This window comes from Myodes glareolus, chromosome 1 (genome assembly GCF_982192425.1).
Source record: "Myodes glareolus chromosome 1, mMyoGla1.1, whole genome shotgun sequence".
Classification (NCBI taxonomy): domain Eukaryota; kingdom Metazoa; phylum Chordata; class Mammalia; order Rodentia; family Cricetidae; genus Myodes; species Myodes glareolus.
This window is the reverse complement of record NC_142026.1, coordinates 104,695,277-104,702,889: the sequence shown is the minus strand read 5'-3', so window position 1 is coordinate 104,702,889 and position 7,613 is coordinate 104,695,277. Positions and strand designations below refer to the sequence as shown.

The window sequence follows — 7,613 nt, the reverse complement described above, 5'->3', positions numbered from 1 at the left end:
CATGGACTGACTTTGTGGGAGCCTAGTCTGTTTGGATGCTCACCTTTATAGACCTGGGTGGAGGGGGGAGGACCTTGGACTTCCCACGGGACAGGGAACCCTGACTGCTCTTAGGACTAGAAAGGGAGGGGGAGATAGGGAGTGGGAGGGAACAAAAGGTGGGGAGGAGGTGGAAATTTTTAATAAATACAAAAAAAAAAAAAGAAAGAAGTAGCCTCTATCAGGTATGAACTTACTCACTGTTCACAAAATACAATGTGGTCAGCCCTTGTGGAATCAACAAAACCCAAGAAGATGTGACTTTTCTATTGAGGGATTTTTCTTCATTGACTCAGTTGAAGTTGACAGACCCACTTAAATCCAAATCTTTTGAGGTGTGAGAATCCATCTAAATCTTGGACACACTTTCTTGTGGCAGCCTTACCGTGGATATTTTCTTTTTCCTTTTTGATTTTTCAAAACAAGTTTTCTCTGAGTTCTTAGACTGTCTTGAAACTCACCTTTTAGACCAGGTTGGCCTTGACTCACAATAATCTGTTTGTCTCTCTTCCCTGAATACCATTATTAAAGGTGTGTGTCAGCACACCCAGATTTATCTTCATTGAATCATTTGAGATAGACAGATCAAACGAAAACCCAATCTTTTGAGCTGTGAGAATGCACTTAAAATCTTGGTTACACCTTCTGTATATAGTATAGCCTAGAAAAAGGAACAGTAAAAGGAATAGAGGGAAAAATGATATAATTTTACTTTATGTAGCAACATATTAGAAGTAAAGAAGAAAAACAAGGTGTCCAGGTGAAAAGGAATCAATAGTACCTGGCTGAGATTCTGTGGTCTCTGTCTGGCACTGGTAACACACACCTTTAATCCCAGCACTTCAGAGACAGAGGCAGGCAGATCTCGTGAATCTAGGCCAGTCTGATCTACAGAGCTAGTTCCAGTATAGTCAAGGCTACACTGAGAAATCCAGTCTAAAAATAAAAAAATGTTGCAGGTTCTGAAGTGGCTCACAAATGAATTTCCATACAGTTCTCTACCTGGTTAATTTGAACTTTACACAGCCCAAATTTGGCATCCTTGAACTCTGATGTCTTTATATTGTTGGAACTGAATTAGAATGACTAATATGGAATAAATTTTGTTTTGTTTTGTTTATAAAGAAAACGTTGAGTGTTTAAGTAAAGGCTATGGGTATGGAAGGACTTGCAATTGAGGTGAGTAGATCACCTCAGAGTGAGATCAGAAAGAGGTGCACAAAATTCTCAAAAATGTACTAAGATTTTTAAAGATTTATTTACTTATTATGTACACAGTGTTTTGCCTGCATTCCAGAAGACAATAGATATCATTATAGATGGTTGTAGTTACCATGTTGTAACTGGAAATTGAACTCAGGCCCTGTGGATGAGCCATTAATATTCTTACCTATGAGATATCTGGGAGGCAGAAGCAGGTGGATCTTTATGAATTCGAGGTCATCCTGGTCTACAAGAACTAGTTCCAAGACAGGCATCGAATCTACAAAGGGAGACACTGATCCAAAAGAAGTAATTTTTTTTAGATTTCCATTAATAATATTTTAATGTTGATATCTACTAAAATTACAGACTCGTGATACCATCGTTTGTTACAATATCAAAAGCAAAATATTAGCAGACTGGAAAATATTTATATGCTGTAAAATATTGAAGGAAAATTACTTTTTTTGGCAAGATCTCGGTTCATATCCTAGGCAGGTCTTGAACTAAAACTCCCCATGCTTCAGTAGCCCAGTCCCTAGGTCTCTAGGATTAAAGGTGTGAGCTGCCACACCCAGCTAAGCAGTCACTCAGGGAAGCTTGTTGTGGAGATTAGCTTGTGGAGGTTGGCCTCAGAGTTAATTCAATCTCCCATCCAGTCAGAATACTGCTATCGACAAAGGGTCATATAGTGGAAGCATTAATAAAAGCAACCCTGGGAGGAAGTAGGCGTGGTCTTTCGAGAGTATATAAGGACACTCCAGAGCTCAATCAGGTGCATTCTTCACCAGAGCAGATAGAGTGTGTTTCCATACATTCTGGCTCTTCAACCGCTGGATCGATCACCTGCACATGTTGAGGATTGGACCCCAGAGCTGAGGAAATAATGTGGTGTCCTCATTTGACACTGCTGAGGCCAGAGACAATTCCTTGGAAAAATGGAGTCAGACCTCTCACAAGCCTTCCAGGCAGAACTCACCTGCTTCATCTGCATGAGCTACCTTACAGACCCAGTCACCATAAGCTGTGGCCACAGCTTCTGTCGAGCCTGCATCCAACTTTCCTGGGAAGACAGCCAGGTTCCTGCCCATTGCCCTACGTGTAGAGAACCATCCCAGCAGAGGGACTTCAGAACCAGCATTGCTCTGAAGAAGCTGGTGTCCATCGCCAGACAAGCCAACCTCATGAAGTACCTGAGCTCTGAGGAGCATCAGTGTGTGACTCACAAGGAGACCACGGGGATCTTCTGTATGGAGAACAGCATCCACCTCTGTCGACTCTGCTCTGACTCCCATGAGCACAGAGGTCACAGACACTGTCCCATAGAAGCAGCTGCTGAGGATCAAATGGAGAGACTTCTACAGCAAATGACATCTTTATGGGAGAAGATCCATGAAAATCAAGAGAATCTAGAGGAAGAAAGCAGAGTGAAAAGTTTGTTTATAGACTACCTGATTATGAGGGAAGAAATGATCAGGAGAAAGTATAGAATATGGATATGTGACCAGCAAGAGGAACACATTGAGGGCATGAACAATGAAGGCAACCGTGTTCTGAAGAAACTAAGGGAAAATGAAGCCATGATGATTCGAAAGCAAACAACTAAGAGAAATGTATCAGGAATTCATGGTGATGTCCCACAAACCATATGTGGTACTGCTGCAGGCTTTGGACGACATGTTCAGAAGGAGTGAGTCAATGTAGTTGAGCATTCCCCAGGGTATGAAACCAGAACTCTCTGCCCTCCCCATCACTGGACTCACTGAACGATTCAACTACTTCAAAGTGTACATTTCCTTTAAAAATATAACTGTATTTCGTGGGAAGAAGAACCTCTTTAATGTCATGAGAAGACTCAACCTCAGACCTCAGGTTCCAGATACATTTGTGGATCCTTTTGTAAGCTATTTGGTCTTCAGGGGATCACAGAGCTTCATCTCAGGGAAATATTATTGGGAAGTGGATTTGAAGGACAATTTGGAATGGGCTGTAGGGGTCTGTACCAATTCCTGGTTAAGGAATACAAGCCGAGCAGGTGAAACTAAGGGTGCATTCCTTCTTTTCTGTGTGAAGGAGGGTAGTCATTACAGTCTCCTCACCACAAACCCAGTATCCCATCACTATATAGAGAAGCCACTGGGCCAGGTTGGTGTGCTCCTTGATTGTGAGGCTGGATACTTAAGTTTCCTGAATATTGCCAAGAGTTCCCTCATATACAGATATCGTTATGGCACCTTCAGTGACACTGTTTGGCTTTTCTTCTCCAGAGGCCAAACAGTACCATATTAAGTTGTAATCCATTATCTTGTATTTTTAACTTTTTCCTACTGTAATGATACATCTTTTATTGATATTAAATATAAAAATACTATAAAATGAAAAAAGAAAGGAACAAGTGGATAATTGGTGCGGGAGAATTGTCTGTATTCTGTCAATCATATTTTAAATAAATGCTGATTGGCCAGGCAGGAAGTATAGGTGGGAAAAGCAAAAAGGAAGTAGAGGTGGAGCAAAGAGAACTGGAGTATTCTAGGAAGCAGGAGGCTCCCTCTGCCATTCCTGCCCAGATCACCAAAGAAGAAACATGTGAGCTGACAGCTGAAAAAGGTACCAAGCCATATGACTAACATAGATCAGAATAATGGGTTAATATAAGCTATAAGAGTTAGCAAGAAGCCTGAGCTAATGGCCCAATCAGTTTATAATCTTATGGAGTCCTGTGTGTGATTTTCTTTGGGGTTTGCCAGCTCTGGGGTACTGGGTGGGACAGAAACCCCAACAAGCCAGCCTTCATGTTACAGATAATGAAGGTAATGATTTTTTCCCAAGGAAACATTATTCCATCTGATCTATAATGGACACCTAGAACAAAACTCTCTCCTCGTTGCTTCATTGTTATGTGTGACCCTCATTGACGAGTTGTCCTGTTCCTGGATAAACAGTAATGACCTGGGTTTGCCCTTGAAGAAGTCATTCTTCCTGAGCCTTAGTTTATTTATCTTAAGATGAATATAATGGTGTTCTGTCTTATGAAGAACATAACAGTATCGTTTGGAGAGGGCTCGAGAAAGCAGAAAAGCTATTAAATTTCCTAGCAGAGTATGAATACTTAGCCAAGGACCAGTAAGTGGTGGTAAATTAGAAACAGCACATTTTTGTAGCCCCATCATCTCTACTGGCCACCACCATTTGGCCACAGGCAACTTGTGTCATTTCTCAAATATGTCTCTGTCCTGACAATTCTTTGCAAAGCACTTTGCCCCCACTGCTTCATATGAACTTTGTTTCTTTTTCCTTTGCATATTCCTTTCTAGTACAATTTTTAAAATTGCTTAATCTGTATTTCCTGAGCTGCATACTCATGTCTAGGGAAACTGCACTCCTGCTCAACAAGCAATCTTTCACACAGAAACACCCTACTTTTTCATAGACTAGTGTATTCTCACTGACATTGATCTCATAGTCCCTTCCCCAGCATCACTGAACATCCTATGACGTAATTCCACTTCACTCACCGGCATCATTTGAATTATGCAGCATTCTTTAGAGGAACAGAGTTTGTGGGATGCATGTACACAATTATAGAACTAGATTGCTAGTAAGTTGTTTAACTATTCCCTCTGTCCAGCCTTTATTTCCTATGTCAATACTGTCACTTCAATATTCTGTTCTTAGAGCGTAAGTAAAAAAAAAATCAATATAATCATCAGATTTTGTTTTTAAAAAAGTTAATGGATGTGTGATGGTAGACAGTCCTCACTAATATCTTTTAGTGGATGAGGCAAAGTTCTCGATGCCCTTGTCTGTTTTCCCAGAGTGAGGGGAGAAGAACCAATCTGAAGCAAGAAGCAATCTTCTCCACCCTTCTTCCCGTCGCCCTCCACATTCTGTCAGAATGGCACACCCCTGGCAGGTTGGCTTTGTAATGAAATGCCAAGGAGGTATTGATGCTCATGGCTCAGCTTCAATCCACACCATCTTGCAATCTTGGGCATTACATTTCTGTATTCTTGGGCTTTAGTGTAAGATGTGGATGGGACCTTATAAATCTGAAACAGATGTGGGAGTGGAGCTTGAGGTCCAGCTAATACTACTGAAGCCAGGTTGCTCCAGAGAATGCATTCCATCCTGGGTGGAGAAAGACAAATAACTGAGCTCTCCACTTATCAGAAAGTGAGTATAATTGTATGGACAGACAGTTTAAGCATGGGAAGACTTTCGATCATGTGCACTGTCTCTGCATCAGCTCACAGTACCAGTGACTTCAGAGGCCTGTGGGGCCTTCCTTGGCTGACAATTTAGCATCTATCCAGAAGAATACAGTTTGGCTTGGACTTGTTCCAAGCCACAGCTCTCCTCTGCATTCCTGACCATTCTCATACGTCTTCTATGAGGTTCGCAGAGGAGGACAAGACAGTTTGTGGGAGGTGGGGTGGGAGCAGATTTCTTATTAGTTATAGTGATGAATCAGACATGCTAAGAAGGTTATCTTTAAGACAAAAATCTCCATTCCACAGGCCACCTGAATGGGAAGTCACAGATACGTGCAGGTGCTTTTGAGCGATATTTTGGGCTCTCACAACTTTCTCTGAAGACTCAACATGTTTCAATTGAGGTGTCTTTTTTCCAGAATCCTTGCTGGAAAAGTTTTCATTTTCTTCAGGTTTTGGAGTCACAGGAACAGCAAGCATACAGTTTTCATTATTGCATAAAGGCCATTTTCTACTCATTAACCACTAACAATGGCAACGTTAGCAAGAGATTGCCAGAGAGATTTTATATTTTATATATATGCATATATAGTATACATTATATATAATATTTCAGTCTTATAATAATAATAATAATAATAATGCAGTCTGTGTTTGGTACAAAGATAATGTCTTTGGGTGTTCTGTTGTCATCAACTTGACACCAACCTAGCTGTACCCTGCAAGAAAGAATCTCAGTGATGGGATTTTGTCCATCGAATCAGCCTGCGGGTATGTCTGTGAGGCACAGTTTTGTTTGCTAAAAATGTAGGAGGGTCCTGTCCACTCTAGGTGATGTTTTTTCTGGGCAGGTGAGCCTGGGATATATAAGAAAGGGAGCCAAGCAAGCCAGTAATCATGGTCCTAGTCTCTGCCTCCAGGAGGCAACGGATCACCATCTTCAGCTTCCCTTCTCCCCTGTCCACATCTCCTGTGGGTCCCACAGACCATTCCCTCCTAAACTCTCTCCTGCAACTCATCACTGTATCCCGGTCTCTGACACTAGCATGCATTCCCTGTGAATGCACCAGCTGAGAAGGCCAGTAAAACAGGCAGCACACTGACAATACACTACCCAAAATTTCAGAGAGAAATTAGAAACCAAGAAAGAAAATAGCCCAGAATTCTATCAGACTTTCAAAAGAAAGTTAACGCCAATAATCATCAAATTATTCCATAACATAGAAACAGAAGGAACATTTCTCAATCCTTTTTACATGAGGCCACAGTTACCTTGCTACCAAAAACACATAAAGACTCAACATAAAAAGAAAACTACAGACCAATTTCCCTTAGATACTTGCAAACCAAATCCAACAACATACAAAATTTTATCCAGCATGATCAAGTAGTCTTCATCCCAGAGATGCAGGGTGGATTCAATATAGAAAAAAAATCAGTAAATGTAATCTACTATATAAACTATCTGAAATAACAAAGCCACATGATCATCTCATTAGATGCAAAAAAGATTGAAAAAATTCAACACCCCTTCCTGATAAAAGTCTTGGAGAGGTCAGGGATGCAAGGGATATAACAACTAAACATAATAAAGGCAATTTACAGCAAGCTTATAGCCAACATTCATTTAAATGGATAGAAACTCAAAACAATTCCACTAAAATCAGGAAAATAAGTAGATTGTCCATGCTCTCCATATCTACTAAATACAGTACTTTTAGCTAGAGCAATGAGACAATCGAAGGAGATCAAGGGGATACAAATTGGAAAGGAAGAAATCAAAGAGTTGTTATTTTTCAGATGATATTTTAGTATATATAAGTGACCCTAAAAATTCTACTAGGGCAATCCTATAGCTCATAAACATTTTCAGCAAAGTGACCAGATACAAGATTAAGTAGAAAAAAATCAGTAGCCCTCTTATATACATATGAAAAATGGACTGAGAAAGAAACTACTCTAGCCTCAAATAATAAAAAATACCATCGAGTAACTAACCAAGCAAGTGGAAAACTTGTATGATAAGAATGTTCGGACACTGATGAAGGAAATTGAAGAAGATATCAGAATATGGAGAGCACCCATGTTCTAGGATCAGCATGATTAACATTAAAAATGGCCATCCTACCAAAAACAACGTACAGATTCAATGCAATTTAT

The 7,613-nt window shown here is 40.4% G+C and overlaps 1 pseudogene; it reads left to right on the top strand.

The window, feature by feature from the left end:
* The first annotated feature begins 2,115 nt into the window (after positions 1 to 2,115).
* On the top strand, positions 2,116 to 3,531 carry LOC146895858 (tripartite motif-containing protein 43 pseudogene; annotated as a pseudogene).
* Positions 3,532 to 7,613: the final 4,082 nt, after the last annotated feature.